This window comes from Ptychodera flava, chromosome 9 (genome assembly GCF_041260155.1).
Source record: "Ptychodera flava strain L36383 chromosome 9, AS_Pfla_20210202, whole genome shotgun sequence".
NCBI classification, from domain to species: Eukaryota; Metazoa; Hemichordata; class Enteropneusta; family Ptychoderidae; genus Ptychodera; species Ptychodera flava.
This window is the reverse complement of record NC_091936.1, coordinates 8,074,411-8,095,825: the sequence shown is the minus strand read 5'-3', so window position 1 is coordinate 8,095,825 and position 21,415 is coordinate 8,074,411. Positions and strand designations below refer to the sequence as shown.

General features: G+C 37.2%; 1 protein-coding gene across 1 annotated transcript in view; it reads right to left on the bottom strand.

Moving 5' to 3' along the window:
- Positions 1-10,626: 10,626 nt before the first annotated feature.
- Positions 10,627-21,415, bottom strand: part of LOC139139909 (xanthine dehydrogenase/oxidase-like) — a 61,203-nt gene continuing 50,414 nt past the window's right edge. The window contains exons 12-13 of the mRNA XM_070708872.1: positions 14,082-14,270; positions 10,627-12,463 (exon numbers count right to left, since the gene is read on the bottom strand). The gene's annotated coding sequence lies outside the window, so the exon portion shown is untranslated. The remainder of the gene's footprint in view (positions 12,464-14,081; positions 14,271-21,415) is intronic.

The window sequence follows — 21,415 nt, the reverse complement described above, 5'->3', positions numbered from 1 at the left end:
TCTAAAGATTTCTCTACACATGAAACACATGGAAGCTCAAATTTGCACATTGTATCATCAGTGCAAGTACTTTCAACCATGGCAACCGCTTGGGCCCCGCCAACGCTGCTTGCAGCTTTAATTAGGGGCCCAAGCCGACCGGCTGGGACCCTATTGTTATTGCTCAAGTTCTACTACTTCCTCTTCTTCCTCTTTTTCTTCTTCTTCTGCCGATTCTTTGTCGACCTAGATCTCTTAAACGGCTGAACGAAAACTTCTCAAACTTGCAGGGCTAATAGTTGTTAATTAGTACTCGTGCACCTGACCCTTGAAATTTTGATTGGTCACGTGACCTGGCGGCCATATTGGTTTTTCCAAAAACCTAAAAATGGCTTCTCCAGAAGTCCTAGGGGTCTAGTCGATTTGAAATTTTTTGTATAGTAAGCATGACCTAAGGTCTTTAGAATTTGCAAATAAAATCGCATGCGGTCACGTGACCTTGGCCGCCATATTGGATTTTCTAAAATAGTCATTTAATCTTTAAAAATCTTCTTCTCCAGAACCGAAACATCGATTAAGCTCAAATTTTACTCATGTCATCCTTACAGTGATCTCTTTTTAGTTTGCAAAAGACATTTCGATCGGTCACGTGATTTGGCCGCCATATTGGATTTTGTGAAATCACAATTTAATCTTTAAAAATCTTCTTCTCCAGAACCAATTCAGCAATTGAACTAAAATTTAAGAAATGTCATCTACAGTGTGATCTATTTCAAGTTTGCGAAAACCGTTTTGATTGGTCATGTGGTTTGGCCGCCATATTGGATTGCGCAAAAAATCGTAATTTAATCTTTAAAAATCTTCTTCTCCAGAACCAAAACACTGATTAAGCTGAAATTTTACTCATGTCATGCTTACAGTGATCTCTTTCAAGTTTGCAAAAGGCATTTTGATCGGTCACGTGGTTTGGCCGCCATATTGGATTTTGTGAAATCACAATTTAATCTTTAGAAATCTTCTTCTCCAGAACTAACACACCGATTGAACTAAAATTTTACATCTATCATCTAAAGTGTGATCTCTTTCAAGTTTGCGAAAGGCGTTTGGATCGGTTATGTGGTTTGGCCGCCATATTGAATTTTGCAAAAAAATCGTAATTTAATCTTTAAAAATCTTCTTCTCAAGAACCAAACACTGATTAATATGAAATTTTACTCATGTCACCCTTACAGTGATATCTTTCAAGTTTGCAAAAAGCTTCTACATCTATCATCGAAAGTGTGATCTCTTTCAAGTGTGCGAAAGGCATTTGGATCGGTCTCGTGGTTCCGCCGCCATATTGGATTTTGTGAAAAATCGTAATTTAATCTTTAAAAATCTTCTCCTCCAGAACAAATACACCTATTGAACTAAAATTTCACACTTATTTTCCCTAGTGGTAGTCCTTTTAAGTTTGCGAAAGGCATTTTGATCAGTCACGTAATTTGGCCGCCATAATGGATTTTGTTTAAATCACAATTTAATCTTTAAAAATCTTCTTCTCCAGAACCAATCAATACACACATTCAACTGAAATTTTACTCATATCTTTCATAGTGCGAGCAGTTTCAAGTTTGCGAAAGGCATTTGGATCGGTTAAGTCGCCCCAATGTTCATAAGGCTGCAGTTTAAAACCTCGTCAGTCAGAAGATCGATCAGTGATGTATGTTATATTGTACACTTGAAAATCAAAGACGGCACGACAGACTGCAATGCCCGCTGTCAAATCAGCTAGCAGTCACACGCACCCTAATCTCAGCCCCTTGTGTAAGGCAACTTTTGCGACCAGCTTTTGTACGTTGTCGAGTATACTGCGATGGAAGTACTTAGAGGAGTGTGCCACTAACTTTAAGGGGTGGCCGACCGGTGTGATCGACTGATTAGAGACAAGGTCCTGCCAGGGCACAATTACTGGGGTCTACGCACAGCTGATATGTGAGTGTCAAGGACCATAAATGAAGCTATTCGGGTATTTTATATGTAGGTGTCTGAATGCACGCTCACTTGTTCATCCTGATAAAAAAGACAGATACATGACATTGCAAGGTGTGGTGATTTGTTTATGTTTCTCTATCTGACATGCATGGAATGGCCCTGGTGTGTTGTGTAACTGAGAGCATGTAGCTGATTAAAAATGTAAACAAGACCACATCAAGTCCAGCTGTTAATGTCGTAAATATCGCTGATACATATCCATTGAAACAGCACCTTGTTAAATGAAGTTCTGCAGCTTGATCGAATTTCACTGTAATTGCTTTGTGCAGTTGCATGCTCGGTCTAAGAGATCGCCGAAATTTACCGATATTTATCAGGGATTTGGGGACTCTGATATCGATAGTACACAATACTAGAATGACTTGCCCTGTGCCTCGGCACGCACGGTCTGTGAAGTCGCCGATATTTACCAGATATTTATTGGCGATTTGGGGACTCAAAAATCGATACTAGACGATACTAGATTCTGTCAAATCCCGGTTAAATATCCGATATATATCGTGACCTTGCATTTCTGGTCAAACCCGACTTCCAAGGACTGACTCTAACTTCGATACTGAACGATACTAGATTCTGTCGAATCGCGGGTTTAGGCCTATATCCAATATCGGAGAAGTTGGACGCTCTTGCCATAGTTCTAGGTCTAAATAGGTGCGACCTGGCATCTTATGTATGTTTGCACAACTTATTATAGTGGAAACAGTCAGTAAACATCCACTTCCTTCGGCGTCTTTGCCTGCTTTGTTTTGTGCGCGACTTTCGCGCTGTCAGTAACTTTACCAGCATGGCAGACAATGGCTTGGAAATGCGCGATTTGCGCAATCGCGCAGGCGAGAGAAAACCATGTCCACCATCGTTAATTATGCCGGTTCCATCACTGTTACTAATGAATCAAAAATAATCCTTATATCAGCCATATTATCGACATATTTTGTCATTTAATTGTCTACTCTTTGAACACAATAATTTGTCGCTTTGTCGTACGTCGGCCGATGACTGACGGCAGACTTCTTGGGCATGCAACCAACATAGTGAGTTGATAGCGTTGGAATTTTACAAAAGCTTAAATGAGCATGCGCGAAAAAGTTTCAAGATCCCCCCGTTTTTATAGTCCGGTCATTGTACGCTTTCGGTAGTTTCGAGACATCCAAACAATGCAAATGCATTACAAATGCACGGTACGATGCGCCTAGAGTTGATTGAAGTCGGTGAAATGTTAAAAATTAAAATAATTTTTAAAATCGTAGTTTCTTTGTGTGTCTCTCCTATATCCATACGAACCTATTTGGAATTAGGCAGCGCAGCGCAGGCCAGGTTTATGCGTTATCTGAGTCTGTGCAGTAGTGGAGTTAGTTTCGGTCGGGGATTCGATATATATCGGACATTTCACACCTTACATGTACATGTTTTCATAAAACCGACTTCATGGACTGACTGTAACTTCGATACTAAACGATACTAGATTTTGTCAAATCGCGGGTAAATATCCGATATATATCGAAATTTCACCGCCTTACTGTTCTGGTAAAACCCGACTTAATTCCAGCATGCTATTTTTTACATCCATGATTCCAGGGACTGACTCTAACCTTGATACTAGGCGATACTGAATTCTGTCAAATTACCACCACCTTATAGATCTAGCCGAGCCAATCTAACTTCAACATTGTATAATCTAGTAGCCGTAAATATTGGATATCATATAAAAAGTGCAATGTCGCGGTGTCCTCGGGATTCCGGGATAAACTCCTTTGTGTAACGCTCACCCTGCCGCTATCGCGTTCACCACACTCAGGTGTCTCACATCGCCTTCACCCCACCATGGATGTAAAAAATAGATTTTTACATCCATGACCCCACTAAAGCATTAACAAATCACAGTTTACGATGCAGCTAGAAGGCAGCTACAATTACCAACTACAAATTGTTTATTGATTGTTGTCAGTTGGGAAGGAAACTAGGTTTAAAATGGCTGCTCACTCACAGCCTGTCGGTAAAATGGCTAATCAAAGCTGGACGCGCTTATAATAGTTCTAGGTCTAAATAGGTGTGACCATTTCAGTTGTTAGTGTAGCTGTTCAGAACGTTTCTTTGCACAACTTATTACAGTGGGAACACTCAGTAACCATGCACTTCGTGAGGTTTATTAGTGTAAAAGTAGCCCTGCGTTCAGGTGTGTGTTCCCGGCGTTATACGGCCTCCACCACAGCCCTGCAACGGTCTGTAGAGATAACTTGGGTCTCTTCGGCGAGATTCACAATGGCGATCTACATGGGTAAATTTAAATAACTTGTCGAGTACGTTATGTTTCAGAATGCGAGCGGTTTTGGACGTTAGAAGAAGTTAATCGCAACTTTTCTGCGGTAGGTTAGGAGGTAAAAGCAGATAGGGAAAGGATATTGCCTCTTCTTTTTACATCCATGCCCCAATAGAGAAGAATTTCGGCCAAAACGACCGTATTTTCGTTGCGGTCTGGATCTGGACCGGACCGCAGAGACACCAGTTACTTCCATACTATCAACCTCCCTATCAGTGCAACGGGTGTCGATGATCCCGATGTGATCGTTGGCCCATCAAACGGGTTTAAGTTACTGAACCTTTTCAGAGGGGCTGTTCAAGTTACGGATTAGTTTGGAAATCCGTGTTTGGCTGTAGGTGACTGTGTGATTATGGATAATTGCGGTTTCCACCACGCGCGATATATTGAACAAAATCTCCAACTACTATTGCGGAAAGTCTACCGTGAATTTGGAAAGTTAGGTAACGGCAAAAGCATACGTAGAAGTAGAGCAAATGCGCAATTCTTGTCGCGATATTTGAGCATTAAACTTGATCGTCAGTGAAACAAAAAGACGGTTCTCAATATCAAAACATTATGTATTTCATATTTTAGGGTTCTGTTTAAGTAATAGACATGAACATTTGGATTTATGATCCATGATTTCCGTGATCCGTGACATGATTCAAGCTTGCCGTGAATACGCACTGATTTTTTTGTGATGACCCCTGACCCAAGTGTCATCGATTCGTTGTGCGCGCTGTCCGAGCATCGCTTGCTAAAATTCATGGAGCTACCAAAGCTCCATGCTAAATTCAATCGTAAAGCAAATGTATCGAAAGTCTAACATGCACAAATATCTCAAGTCTATGAGTATTTTACTTTTGAACTGGTATGAAAATGGATATCTAATTCGTTTGAAAAACTGGTGTGCTGAAGCAGGTTTCGTGCTGTTAAAGCGCGACATGTACAGTACAGCACTGATAGCGATTGCAGGTTTATTACCAAGGCTGCGTTCACAAAAAACGGTTAGGGGGGCTGGAGAAATTCAGGAACGGTGATTCGAAAATTTTGAGGGTAGTAGAGAGGGAACTTGAAATATTGCCCCACCTGTAGGGGGCACTTAAAAATGTTTTGGTTTCCTTTTATGTTTTACATTTTCCGATTCCAAGTTTTTGTAGGTAATTTAATGAACAATGAATACCATTTTTATGTCATTCAAATGTTGTAATGTTAGTAATAATGTAACAGAATCTACAACCATTTTGTCACATTCCATGACTTTTATCTCGACAAAAATCTAAACATGTGTGATTTGTCGTAAAAAAATCAGACTTGAGCCTAGTAACAGGGCACAAGCTCCAACCGTTGATGATTTTTGCAATATTTCGATCCAATATATCAACTACAGTTTCTTGCTGTCTCCCTACAGCATGCTCAAACACACAATGTTCAGTTTCTCGACAAAAACAGTATATATAAATATGTATTAGGTGATAGTTTAATTAGAGTCCAGACTGACAGTCTGGACTCTAATTCACGTACTCTGCGTACGTACGTACTCTGCAGTCACGTACACTGGCTGTGCTAGCAAGCTGAATACTGGACAGTTCAACATGCTGTAGAGAGTAGAACACGAACGCAGTTGTATAAACTGAACATAAATATTGTCAAAATTATCAAAGATAATATTACAAACAAAAGATGGGGTCACCATGCTTGATTTTCTATATTTTCACATTCTTGTCATAAAATTATACAAAAGTAAAACTTTGAACACTAAAGATGAAATGAAAAAATATATGACTAAATGGAATTACAACCAAATTTGCAATTATTACACTCAAAATTTCAGAGATGAATACATTCATTTGATGGAATATTTCAGCCTTCCAGTATCGTCAATTTTGAGTGGCATCTAATTCATATGTCTTGTACTTTTGAAAGACATTTTTGGTAGCTCACCGTGCTCAGTTTCAGAATCCACATTTGATTTTGCAAAAATCGCAATTTATCTCTAAAATCTTATTCTCCAGAACCACAACACTGATGGCAATGAAATTCCACTTTTGTCATTCTTAGTGAGAGCTCTTTCAAGTTTGTGAAAGGCAATTTGATCGGTCACGTGGTTTTGCCGCCATATTGTATTTTGCATAAAACATACGATTACGATTGAAACAGACAGTAAATATGAGATGATGTTCGAAATTCTTCTTTACAAGGACTTGACTGTTTTCAAGCTGAAATTTTGCACATAATAAAATCACTGCACGAACTGGAAACCATGTTAATCGCTTGGGCCCCGCCAACGCTGCTTGCAGCTTTAATTCTTCTTCTTCTTCCTCTTCTTATTCTTGGGCCGTTTTTTTGCGCCCCTAGAACTCGAAAACCACTAAATCTACAAATCCCAAACTTGGTACAGTGATCAGGGCCTATCAGACCTCGTGCACCTATACCTTGAATTAGTAATTAGTCACGTGACTCGGCGGCCATATTGGATTTTCTGAAAATCTTTTAACCACTGCTTCTCAAAAACCACAGGGCAAATCAACTCGAAATTTGCATGTAGCTATGTTGGATGAGTCCTTTCAGATTCGCCAATAAAAACTTGAGCGGTCACGTGACCTTGGCCGCCATATTGGATTTTCCGAAAATCGGCCAAAAAACTTTAAAAATCTTCTTCTCCAGAACCACAATTCACAGCGTGCTGATATTAGTTATACATGCTCATCTAACATACGTCTACTAAGTTTGTCCAAGGCATTGAGATTGGTTGACCCCTGTGTCGGCCATCTTGGATTTACCAAAAAGGAGTTAAAATTTCGAAAATCTCCTTCTCAAGAACCAAATGGCTGATTGAACTGCAACTTTGCACAGAGTATCATGTTGATGACTTGTACAAAGTATGTAAATTTCATCTGAAAAAATAAACAAATATGGCCGCCATATTGGAAAATGCCTAATCGCAGTACTAATTTGCATATCGATTTCTGAGCTTAATATTGGTGGTATTTATATCATGATTGATGTTTATGAGTCTATATGACACCAAAATATATTATGAATTTTTTGGGATTTTTCGATGACCCTTGACCTTGTTTTTCACATACCTCATCTAAAATGTATATCTCAATGCTAATGCGATGAGCAAAGTCAGAGTCACAAACTGTACACAATTAGCTCTGCTACTCATCAGCAATCACAACAAATATTTTTCAAATTTTTTGAATAACCTTTGACCTGTTTTTTGCTGATCTCATTAAATATGCATATATTTAATTTCAGCAGAATGCAAAACAGCAGATTGACGAATTTTGTACACATATGTCTACTAATGATCAACATTCATCAGAAATATTTTGAAAATTTTCAAGATGACCTTTGACCTCTCTTTTGACCAAACTAACATTTTGTTTTTGCATGTATAATTTCAGGCTTATGAATGGCGGCAAAGGCTTGCTTTTTCTTCCATTTTGATGAGAACAAAATATAATTTGCACTGATACTTTAGGATGACCTATAGCAATGTCAATATCAGTTACTATGCGCATACCTGATTTCAGATTAACTGCAAGGGCTACAAGGATGGTTCCAGTTGCATATGAACCATTATAGAATCAAAAGTTACCCAACATATTTGCATGAACTTGATCTATTTACTTATGTGCATACATAATTCCGGATCAACCACTGGGGCTTCAAGGCTAATTCCAGTTGCATAAAGAGGAGTAGTGTATCAAAATTTTTCCGAACATATTTCCATGTATATAACCTCATTAATTATGCACATACCTAATTCCCTGTGAATCATTAGTGCTAAAAGACTGGTTCCAATTAGATATGAACCAGTATCAAATCAGAATTATTTCCAACATATTTGCATGATCAACACCTCATTAGTTATGCACATACCTTATCCCAGGTTAACCAACAGAGCTACAAAGTTGCTTCAAAATGCTTATAGACAATTGTAGAATTACAACATAGACGCATCAACTTGCCTCTTGTTCAAGCCACAAATTAACATGTTGAGTTCAAAACTAAGTCCTTCCAAAATTTTTGTGGTCATTTGCAAATTGCTTGGGCACCGACAACGCTGCTTGCAGCTTTAATTTTAATATGTAATTTTTAATATTTATGAAGTTACATGGAAAGTAACCATGAAATAGGTTTGAAATTTCTCTTGCATGATCAATCTTTGAAAATAAAGAGATATTGATATATTTAAGGGTGATACTGATTTTCAAAAAAGCATATTTATATGCTGTGTACTGCGCATGCGCTAAACTTGTAAACTTGCATACTGGCCGACAACTTGGTTTTTGCTAAAAATCGCCTACCACATTGATCAACTTGATGTAAATAACATTACGATATCTTAATTGTGGAAAGTATGTGTTTAGAAGGTTCTTTGAGAGTGAATTTTGGATTCCGACCTTCAGCAGTTGTAGCAACGTTAACATTGGCGGTGTGTGCAGCCACAGGCGTTTGACCCGTCATCTGTAAAAAAAGTAGGACAAAACATATCTTGATACAACTCTACAGTGTCTCCTGTCGGGATGTCGTTCACTACCACATCATAGAACACTGACGCGACCCTACCCTTGCTATACTTCTATGTATAAATATCGAAGTTATGAAACTGAGACATCGCATAGCCTACAATTTTGACTGTAAATTTTTTCCAAACTTGGGATTTTAACTGAAAATGAACGCATTCACAGATAAAAAACATAGAATTGTAGACATTACCATTCAAAACTATCAATCAAAAGAGTGAAAAATGTAAGGGTGTTTTTGCGACACTGAACTCAAAAATCTGGCAAAATACAAATGGAACATTTACCCTTTGACCTGTAAGACTTCGGATTACAAAAATGCTTCTTCTCCATTGGAACAGCCTTATCTTTCTCAATCTGATGTCATATCTATTATTTATCATATTTTAAAACTGAACTGTGCCATATCGTCATTTTTTATGACATGCAAAATGTAAAATCCTAATGCATGATGCATGAAGAAAGCCGTGGTCTGCCGATATATGACGTACTTGGTGATCACATGACGGTTATTGACCAATCAGGGCGCCGCTTGCTTTTCTAGTCTTAGAGGTCAAAGGGTAAATGTTCCAATTGTTTTGTCGGGGAGAAACTGAATGAGGACACAATCATGCTGTGGAGTGTCCATTATTTTATAAATTTTGCATTATGAAGAAAAAGGTATACAGATGCCTAGGGATGGCAATAGTTGGATATGTGAAAATTGTCCTGAAATATACAAATTTGTATTTTTAAGACAATTTTGTCATATTTGGTCAAGAAAATTTGTTCTCGAAAACCACTTTCTGATAGCTGTGTATTTTGATATAAAATCCCAAGTGATGTTATTAGATAGATCATCTGCTCAAAATGTTGGGAAACCGCCAAAATTATATATTTTAGGTAATTTTCTTACTTGTCAACCTGAAATGACCTGTACTAGACCTGTACCAGGTTTTGTTGTAAGACAGTGTTGAAGGCTGTAACATAATTTTGTCATATGTAGTATCACAAAGCTGAGGTTAATTATTTCATCGCTGACCATTCTTTAAAACCTATCCATATAAGACACAAGAACTGATAGACATATGGATCCAGGATAATTCCAGATGTCACCCCCCCCGGAAGGTAGTTCACTATCTGTAAGTATGGGTTATCGCAACTCGTAACGGTGGTTTTACGGGGGTTATCGCTACACTTCGGCCTCGGGACTTTTATAAACTGATGACCAAAAGTGTAGCGATAGCCCCCGTAAATGCATCGTTACGAGTTGCGATAACCGACTTATACCACGAACTTTGGGGTGTTTTTGCCATTGTCGGAATCAAAGTCGTAGTCCAGTGTGAACGCATTACGTCACTTCCGCATTTATTTGGGTTTTTTTTCATTACTGTGGAGTAATGGGAATGGAAGGGACTTATATATTGTACTACAGGTCCCGGGTTCGAATCCTTGCATGGCTCTTTGATGCTTTTTTCAAGTTAAAAGAAAGTTTGTACAATAGAAAACAAAATTCACCCAAAGACACACTTGAAAAAAGTGTTGCGATAACAAGAAACGTGCGCTGATGACATTGTAAACGTAACAGTTTCAAACAAACGATATCCCAGCGGTAGAGTGGGTAATGGAAAATTGGCAACATGGTTTGAACGATGGGCGCGAGGCGATGAGTGGTATAACTAACTTTAGAACCGTGCAAGGATTCTAGCCCGGGACCTCTAGTATCATTCTAGAATCATTCAGATTTCCAGAAATGGGATTCTTTCAGAATACACTACTGATCTACCAAATAACAAGTTGTGCTATATCGATTAATTTTATTCAAATAGTGACATGATATGCATTATCGCAGAAATTACATCTTACAGATATGCGACCTGTCTTTTAGAACTCGCATATACTGAACTACCATACAACCAGTTGTGCAGTGTGGCTTTAGTTTATATAAAGATGACATTCCATTATACGAGAGTGTTATATCTGACAGATATGCGTTAAGAACACACGTTACTGAGCTACCAAACGACTAGTTTTGCGCTACGGTTTAATTTTATTCAAATAATGAAATTCCATTAATACGAGAATGTTACATCTTACGGATATGCGACTTCACCAAAGAAGGCATCTGAAGCAAAATCTGGGCCAGCAGCCTCGCGATACCTTGTGCACAATTTTGTCAAATCTCAAACATTACAATGTGGCCATTTTGCATAACATGGAATTTATGTTTGTAAATATGTTCCGTTAAATTTACTTGTGAAACTGTAAATAATTATACCACAACATTCCCATCTTATTTAGATAGCCAGTCAATTAATGTTTCGTTAACAATAAGTATGTTAAAGTATTCATGAATAAAACTTGATTTTCTGCTTACATGGGCGAGCTAGCTACCAATAGATGCTTTTCCAATTGCTTTTGAATGTGATCTACAGGTTTCAAGGGATGACCTTAGGAAGATTTGTCAACAGTATAGTGGAAATTAAATCGTTATATTTTCGAGTGAATTTTTACCATATTACCCTCTAGAGAAATGTCTTGTATCATTGCTTTGAACTTGGTACGCAGGTTAAACAGGTGAGTTAAACGATGCCCTTTTTTTAAAATTTTGATAAAAATTTGCTACTTTCAATATTTGTCACACGTATTTTTACCGAACAGTTGAGTTGTGTGTCAGTATCACAAGACTTTCTTTTAGGGAAGAAGACTTTTTACCGCCAGCAGAACTAAAAATTAGAAACTTTATCACGAAGGATACCAAGCCTAACTACATTATGTGAAAATAACTTGTTTGGAAAACTGCAAGACATTCTCACTGCAAAAAGAACAAGATAGTTGACAAATACTTGATTGGATCCTGTACAATGTAAGGGCAACACAGAATATTTAGTGCTGTCTGTACAGTTGTAATGCAAAACATGGAAACTGACCAAAGCAGTGTGCAGTTTTCATAAGTCCAGTTACGCCATATGAGAGCATCCCTTGTTACATCCAGATATAGTTCACAGGAATCAGAAAAAAAAAACTTTTTGTGAAAAGAAACTCATTCAAACTGTTACAGCAAACGTTGACTCAACGCTGAAAGTGGCACGCGCTTTTGTACTATATTCATGTTTTAGTTTTTAACTACAATTGGTACACATAGATAAACTTACTGATTAATATGCATAGACTTTGTGTTAACAAAAAGAAAAGCAAAAAGCTGAAACTTGACTAAGTAATCTTTCAAAATATCAAGATGAAAATATACCTGTAACCTCCATATATAAGAAGATAATACATGAATTATTCATCAGGTACACTCGCTGTTGAGCAGGCACCACAACCTCGTACAATATATTTTCCTATCATTTTTATCGTAGTATCAACACAGATGGCAATAGTCATTATTACGATATAGAAAGAAACTAAAGAAAGATGTAAGCAACATCCTGTGGACGTAGAGCTTGTATCCGCTGAATTCTACATCTTGGTGGTTTGGTCTCCGCATGCAAGGAGGACACGCCTTGGTGTAGCAGGGGTATCCAGGCGAAACTTGCCTCCCAGTCCAATGTCATTTCTGGCTGACTGAATTGCGTTCTTCTGTAGCGAAGTACACAGACGATGCAAGATTTAAGGGTACCTCGCCTATTCCCTGTTGTGTAAAAACATTAAAAACCCAATATAAGTGTACTCCAAGCAAATCAAAACTTTGAAACTTCGTGCAATAAAGGATCTGGTTTTACAACTATTTCCAGTGGATTTTCCAGTTGCTTTCATTCTACAGAAAGAATAATGGCAAAAGGATGGACCTAGTAGACAAATCGCGTTTAAACGGATTGGCAATTTACGAAAACTGCCACACAAGACCTACTGTATGGATATAAGACAAAAAACAATATTGTGTGGTTCAGATAAGTTGATAATTTTCAAATAAGATACGGTATTCTGGATGCCTTGACTTGTAGATGTTATAAAAGGTACAAAAAATAAAATGTTCTTCCGTCCATACCTACCCTATTTATGAAAAGAATGATATTGGAGCCACACATTTTTATTTTTCCCAGAGGCAACATTAAATGCTAAGCTTAAATCAACATATTTAATAAGGATGAGATTTAGGTTTGGACTGTTGGAATAAATGATTCAAATTTACTGCATACATCCTTACGATGATATTATTTTCGCAATATACAGACTTTAAAATTGTAGCAGTGTTAAAGGTCAGGCATTTGATCCCTGGGATCAAGTTTGTTCAAGACTAAAAGAGGATTATGGAGGTGTCATAGCCTTTAATTTTGTTCTCCACTGAAATCGGTAATTTGGTGGGTAAATTTTTCGACCAGACAATCTTGCGTCGACACAGGCCTTTAATGAAACTTGACGGAAAAACTTGTTTCGTCACTATACATCTCATTGTGATCCACCTTCCACCACTTATAATTGTAATATTACTTCACTTTCTTGATTGGGACATTTGTTTGGCAGCATTTTGCAAAACTCTTTTCCCTGCAAATGATATGATTTAGCTTATAACATTTATAGACATTGTGATAACGTCAAGCTAAACAATCCAATTTGAAACCAAATTTGAAAAGAAATATAACTTTGTCAACCTCTGGAATATGCTGTAAACCTTTCCTCAAAACTTAATTTGGCTTACACTATGTTTCTTTAGTGTGAGCCTTACAGTGTACTATTTTGTGTAGAAACACTGCTTGTACGCTTTCTGTGCATGTTATTTGAAATCATAAAGAGATCTTTTTAATTAGATTAAAGTTTTACTTTCTTTTTACATGATAGTTCTAGAAAATTGCCAGTTGTTGGTGCTATAGTTCGCTTGCTATTTCAGCAGTGCCTTGTCAAGCTTTTTAAGAATTTTTTTCTCATCTCCGCAAGTCTATTAAAAGCTGGACGGACTTTTCCGCACTTAATGTGCTAAAGAACTCTTACCTATGTTATATAATTTATAGGTTTTCATAACTTTCCTAAAAAAATTAATTGCTGTTCAAGTTTGATTGCTACCCCAACCAATAAAAGTTTGTTTGAGGATCGATGGACTTCAATAGTCAGGCGAAAGAGACAATTAGCTGAAGATATTGTTTTTCAGTGCCGCACAATTTTGCCACCAAACATTACCCGTTGTTGTTTAAATCATGGGGGCATATGTGATAAGAATATTCACTATATATTTTGAGAAGCTAAAGATACAATGGTGAGATATGCACCACAGTAATAGTATGATGTCCCCATAATTTGTAGGCTGTACAAACCTTTGAAGAATAGATATTCTCCGGGCATTCTACGTTCTTCAGCAAAGTTACATTAAACTCTCTGGGTATGTGATTAACTCGTGGAACTCGATACGTTCCTGGCCCGCTATTGATTAACTCTCCTTCCTCTGACCACATCACGTCTTCTGTCATATAAAAACCATAGCCTTGCATGAAGGCGCCTTCAATCTGAAAACAACAATACCAGTTAATCGGTAAATATCTATGTATCACACTCACACTAAGGGGCGGTGGTTAATTAAAACATACCGCACGGTAAATGCAACTCATTGCCTTTGGCCTCAACCCCTTCCCCTCCCCTAAACGGAAGTTTGGAAGTGTGAAAATCCAACCAAGCCTTATTCTATATCAGCATACCTACAATCGGTAATTAGGTCACGCTAGGAATTTGCAACAAATTGTAATAGTGCGGTAACACAACAAATCTTTGTAATCTGACTAATACGATCATACATGCTACAGGCCAAACACGATAGCGTGATATTTGCAATTCATTAAAATGCGTAGTGCGATCTTTGCGCACGGTAACTGAAACATATCAACCCCGAACGCAAAAATTGAATTTACCATTCGCATGTTTAATTTTCCGCGGCCCCTAAGACCCACAGGCATGTGCACACACAGTACACACATGTACGCACACTCACTTTGAATGCATGGACATACACAAAATATTTTAGTTGTTCTGTTGGAGTGAGACAACGTGTGCATACTAAGTACTGTAATTTTATTTTAGTTTCGTTTTTGTGGCCCTTATACCTGAGGGAAATTTATATCGCTGTGTATGCATACGTCCATTCCTCCTACCATATACGTCCATAGACAGATTTGTTTCAAAGGGAATACCGTTATGATAGGAACTTCGCCTAAGCTGGCCAATTTCTGGTAACGTGGCTTCAAACCAACCTCACAAATCGTTACTTGACACGTGTCTATTTTCTCTCCTCTCTGGTGCAGCCAATTGGTAAAAATCCAGAAAAACGTCCCAGGCGAAAAAGAACGGCTACAATTTATGTCGTAGGCTAAATAAACACCAGGATCTTGTAATCGCTGAACTTTGGATTAGCTACCACTGCAACAGGAGTTGAAATTATATAAAAATCGACAGAGCTGAGCGTACGGAATGTTCGCCATACAAACCCCCCCCCCCCCCCCGTCTCGCAGGTAGGGAACCTGTAACGCACAGCCGGCAAGTGACGAAATGAACCGAACAGAAGCAATACACCGAAATACACCGACCATGTATCACATTAGCATTTTCAAAACAATACCATGTTACTAAGGTGATCGCTTGTATAATTTATAGTACTGTAATGGGCATTGCCTTTGCAAGTCTGAATCAAATTCGGTATGTCTACCCTATTTAACTGACAGCAATTAGCATAGTTATAATAGTGATTGAAAATAAGTGGCAATATTTCAACAACTCTCAAAATTCATTGTAACTTTAGAAAGGTTTTGATGCAAATGCCAAAAATCCGTTGGAGATATATCACTTATTTCCATGGTGATAGTGGGCGGTTGGAACGTACATGATGACGAAACCTCAAGTGGGATACCATATAGTCCACGGGCCAGCCCAGACCCCCAACCCGATTAGCACTTTATACCACATGTTTTTCTGTTAGCCTTTCATTCTTAGCTATCATTAATCTGCTTGTTTCCATTGAACTCTTGATTGTGGAGTTCATATCAAATTTTCTTACATCTCAGCATGTATCGAAAAAATTTCATTTTACTACTGAGCATGCATGTTTACTAGACTAATACATGTTGCCTATTCGAGCTGTTTTGTGTTTAAATGAACTTTAAGTCTTTTCTTAGCGATAATATTCATAGCAGTCAATTTGAAAGATGATAGATTTACTTTGAATTTTCCGTATTTACGTGTGTGTATCCATCACCTTTTCGCTTTTTTGTCCGTTCTGTTTCAATTTGTACATGTACATGTGTAATGATAGGACTGTGTAATTGTTACCAGACAATTCAATGCGAATGACATGGATAAGCTTTGTTATTAATTTCATGTAGTAATTTCGTGTAAAACATAAAATGCATCACTGTTTAAACAAGTTACAATAATTTTTTACCAAAGTAGAGATGACCAGTTTTTCAAACTCTTTTGAGTTTTTATTATTCCTCCCTTATTTCTTTTGCCCTAAATGCCATGAAAGGATACATATGTTTTTGTGTTATTTGCTTCCAAAGATATTAACCTCAACCGTAGGCGCTTCCCTGATGTATTTCCATAGCCAATCCTGATTAGGCATGACTTTGACCTTTAAGCCCCAGTATTTCTTATTTTGACCATTTTTCATCATCCAAGATTTCCCGGTTTTTTCCCAAACATTCATCTTGGAATACTATATAATGAAGATATTAGCAAGATTTGTGCTGCTGTAACAATATGCGAACCCTAACTATTGCATGTAAAATTTGAAATGACCCACAGGTTTATTTACAACAGAAATGGTGTATATGTGAATTTTTGCAAGTTTCTTCACAATTTCGCTAGATTTGGACAACCAAACCTTTTCAGCGTGGATTCCATGAACGTTATGCATGGCTGAATCTGTGAACATGTGGTTGCACAGGCACAAAAGTGTTATTACGTTGTATTCGTTGTGTCAACAAAACCTGACTTTCTGTCCGGACAGAAAGTCATTCTTCACTCATTATATTGCAAATCGTATCCTTTTGTGAGCAGGGCTAGTCGTGGAAAATGCGCGATTCAGTATCAATTATCATCTACTTTCAAAATTGAAGATACTGTTTCAAATAAAAATAGGTGAAAACGAGAAATACTGAGGCTTTAATTACGGAACTTAATTATCCCACTGACAATGACTTTAACTACCCCAGAGCAGTTGCGTGATTGCATTTTACTTGACAGCTAGGAATTTACATATCTAGAAACTCGGATTACTTACTTCCATGGTTTATCTAAAAAATGGCACTTTCATCACGTTGTTTACATTGCAAAGACCCTGACTTGTCGTGATCATGAACTTAATCACAAATGATCTTCACGCAAAGTCGAATATTTAGACTCTTAATATATACTTTGACTCTGAGATGTTGCTATTGTGTTGTGTACTTGCTAAGATATGACGTCTATTTTTCGAAGACTGGTTTCTTCGTGTTATTTCCATAGCAACGACCTTGATTATGTATGCCAATTCCCTTAATTATCCCAAAGCGTGAATGAAGTCTATTTCGCAGCGAAACATTTATATGCCTTGACACTTGCATTACATACTTGAGCACTTTACTGACAAAGAATGTCCATTTTTCCAAAAAAGTAGTTTTCACACGGTGTATCTATAGCAATCACCCTAATTAGTCACGATCATGACCTTGATGTCTATTTTTCTTCATATCAAATACCTAGAAATTCATATATTTAATTGCCTAGATAATGCTTTTGTGCTGTTTACTCATAAAGATATGGCATTTTTTCCAATACAGCTTTTTCCATCATAGTGTTTCCCGCCATATCTATTGTGAGAAGTAATTACGCCTAGTTTCACCTTATAAAGGTATCCTGCATGGCATAGCCAGCAAGAGCGATTAGATTGACAAGCGTGCATTCAATGAAGTTGCAGACGATTGGATAATTTCGGCCCTCAACGCTCACGTGACAGCAATTTGGCTTGTGTCAATCAGTGGTTTTTCCATGTTTCTCGGCAAATCATTGATCTCAGGCATCTCGGAACAATTACCCCGCGTGGCGGCAAACACAGCAGTTTTTGTAATCATACTTTCCCGGGAGTAAACCATGACCAACTGTAGGGGTTAAAACCCTTCGGATTGGAGTTGCATCGAGACATAACCAACTTGATAATAATAACGTTTTTACCAATTTTACCAAAATTTACAGCTTGTCCAGGGCACGCTGTGATGACCGAATCTAAAGGTTATTGTTTTGAGATTGAGTCGGGTATCATTTGACCTTAATGCTCCGTCGAGATTGCCAATATGAATTTAAGACCAAAAAGTACAACATTTCAAAGATAGGGTGCGTCAACCGTATAGAAAATGCACCCTGCGTTTGTTCGTGTGGCACGACCACTTTCAAGCGGACAGCACCACAGGACCCGTTTATGCCACTAACAATATATTGCCAGTCAGAAATATCGCGGTATTTTCTGGCCTATGACTGCTCCACGACAGGCATATTTACTGAAAATTAGCCTTTTTCCTCATTTTTACCAATATTTGTACGTAATAGTCCGTCCCGTTTCTCTTGATGGTTGTGCCACCATTGACGCAGTTGGGCTTATTTCATGTTTATATAGATATCGAAGTTACGCATTTTTCAAAAAGATTTGCAATTTTTTTCTTTAGACCAAAAAGTACAAGTCAGGAAAGTTGCGAATGTTCCAAATTAAGGTATTTTAATCGCCTAGTTTACGAGAAAATGAAAACTTGGATGTGGCAATATCGACGGCGTTTGTTTACATTACAATGATACTGATATGAGAGGCCATTTTTCTCTAAAATTACCCGTCATAAATGGTACCGGAAATAACCCGTTCTAGCGCAGACTGTTTTTAGACAGCTCTGACAATGCCCTTTGCGAGGATTACAAGCTTAATTAAAATAAATTTGCGTATATAGAACAGGAAGACTTTGACATTTTTTGGCAATTTTAAATTTTTTACCCAAAATGCAACCTTACAGTTTTGATTAAGTTTTCATAAAACAATATTTTCATTTGTTTATGGGTTCCTATTATACATTCGTAGATATTAAACAAGAAAATAACTTAGCATTGGATATTTTGGGACTTACTTTCTCTCTTGGGTCGTTTTTGATTTGCATGCACTGCTGTAAAAAGCGAAAATTGGTAGGGGTAGGGGGGTATTTTATCATCTCCTATATAGAGTAAAACAGCGTCAAATAACATCAAATTTACATTTTTAGACAGCTCTGACAATGCTCTTTGCGAGGATTACAAGCTTAATTAAAATAAATTTGCGTATATAGAACAGGAAAACTTTAAAATGAATTGTTTGGCAATTTGAAATTTGTAGCCTCAAATGACAAGTAACACTAGTGATTTTTTCTAAATGAACAATATTTTTGCTACATTTTGAGATCTCTATTGGTTTAAAATATTAATTCCTACATATTCAGTAAGAAAATAAGTGTTAACATTGGATAGTTTTGGATGAACTGTTTCTCTTTGGTCGTATTTGGTTTGCATGCACCGCTGTAAATGGCGAAAAATCGGTAGGGGTAAGGGGTAATATATCCCTGCCTAGATTAGGTACATAAGCGTCGAATAACATCAACCTTTACATCTTTAGAAAGCTCGGATAATGCGCTTTACGAGGATTACCAACTATATCAAAAGACAAATGCGAATATAGAGTGGGATTTTAATTTTTGAAAATTTTAAAAATTTCCCAAAATGCCAAGTAACAATAATGATTTACTTTTTATGAAGCAATTTGGACATATTTGTGGATTCAAAGTATTTATTCCTACATATTACAAAGAAAAAAAGGGTTGTCATTGGATATTTTGGGATGAACTATTTATCTTGCCTCGATTTTGGTTTGCGTGCACTGCTGTTAATGGCGAAAAATGGGTAGGGGTACGGGGTAATATATCCTTGCTTAGATTAAGTAAACAGGCGTTAAAGGGACAAAGTCTCTGTTATTTACCTTTTGGTGATATCAAGAATACAGGGAATACTGGCATAAAATCACTCAATGTGCAGAATAATGTCGGTACAGAACCTAAAAACTGTCTGAAGTGACCCTCTTGCTGTATGAAAAGTGGTGTGTGACATCCAGATGAAATGAACTACTCAATGCCAAAGTCTGTTTCCTTGACAAATAAACACTGCTATAGTAGTGTACATGACGGTCATTATCCTATCTACGTGAAAGGAATCCATACTCTGAGATCTCATTACAAGCCCTGTGTGGTCTAAATATTATGTAACATTGGCTATCTAGTCTCATTCAATTATAAGAGTACATCCAACAATGATTATCGGGTACAGACCGTTTATTTCTCACTGAATGTTTAGATGTTGTCTATCTATTAGCAGAGAAGAGATTGTGTACAGTACGCCAGTATATCAGCATGTTTCAAGTAGTCAAACAACAGGAGCACCTTTTGATATCAAACAAAATTCATGAAAAAAATTGTAAAAAAGAGCCTCATGAATGTTTAGATGTTATCTATCTATTAGATGTGTATAGTTTGTTTTTTGTAACTGAGCAATGATGCACAATTTCTTCTGTACGTTTTCAATTATCTCTCACGAGGGCTTTTAAGTCCAGTTCCTTTAGTACTTTCATATCTCCGACAAATCATTGGCGAAATAAAATTACCTTGTTAAAAATGTCAGCTTCAAGATTTATATCGGCCTTCATCCATTCCTTGAAAGATAGAACCTTGCTGTATTTAATAAATTAATAATAAATTTTTTCCCAAAATAATTTGATCCTCGATTGTATTTACCACTATTTTTCGTGGACTTTCTTTTTTGTATTTCGTACCAATTCTCCAGAATGTCTTCATAAAATGTAGGTAATCCTTTTTTCATGGTACTCATCCCAGATTTGTCAATGGTATATATTCAAGTTAACTGCCGCCAAATTTACATGATAGCTCAAGTAAAGTTTTCCATATTTCATCTTCACCTTATGTAATTTTTGATAACCATCTAAATTTAAGAGACTTTACCACGGATTTATGTCAATCATTCGCAATCCCCCTTTTCTAATTTATTTAAAACATTAGCCCTACTCACTATCCCCTTTTTCCTTCCTTTAAAAACCATAAAACAAACTCCGTTGTATTTTTGCAAAATATCTTTCGGCATTTTAACACTGAAGCACAGTAAAGTATTTTGGATATGGACAATCTACCATCCCAAATACCAAGAAATATCTTCTTTCCCAAGTATTTTCTACCTTTTTTGTCCGAATTAAGTCAATTAACTCATTTTTTGTCATGCACAAAAGAGCATTGTCTGAGCTTTTTAAAAAAGTAAGTTTGATGTTATTTTACGCAAGTTTACTTAACCTAGGAGATGATATTGTACCCTCTTCTACCCTTAACCATTTTTCGTCATTTTAGTTGTGCGTGCGAATCAAAAACGACCGAGAGAGATAGTGCATCCCAAAATATCCAATGTTAACATCTGTTATCTTGTTCAGCAGATTCTTAAGTACAAAAAATACCCATGTAGTAGGTTTATTGGGGGGGGTGCACGATTGACCCCTCCAGCCCACGGACTATCATGTTTTGTGTTATTTATTTTCAATATATGACATTTTCTGAAATTCCAT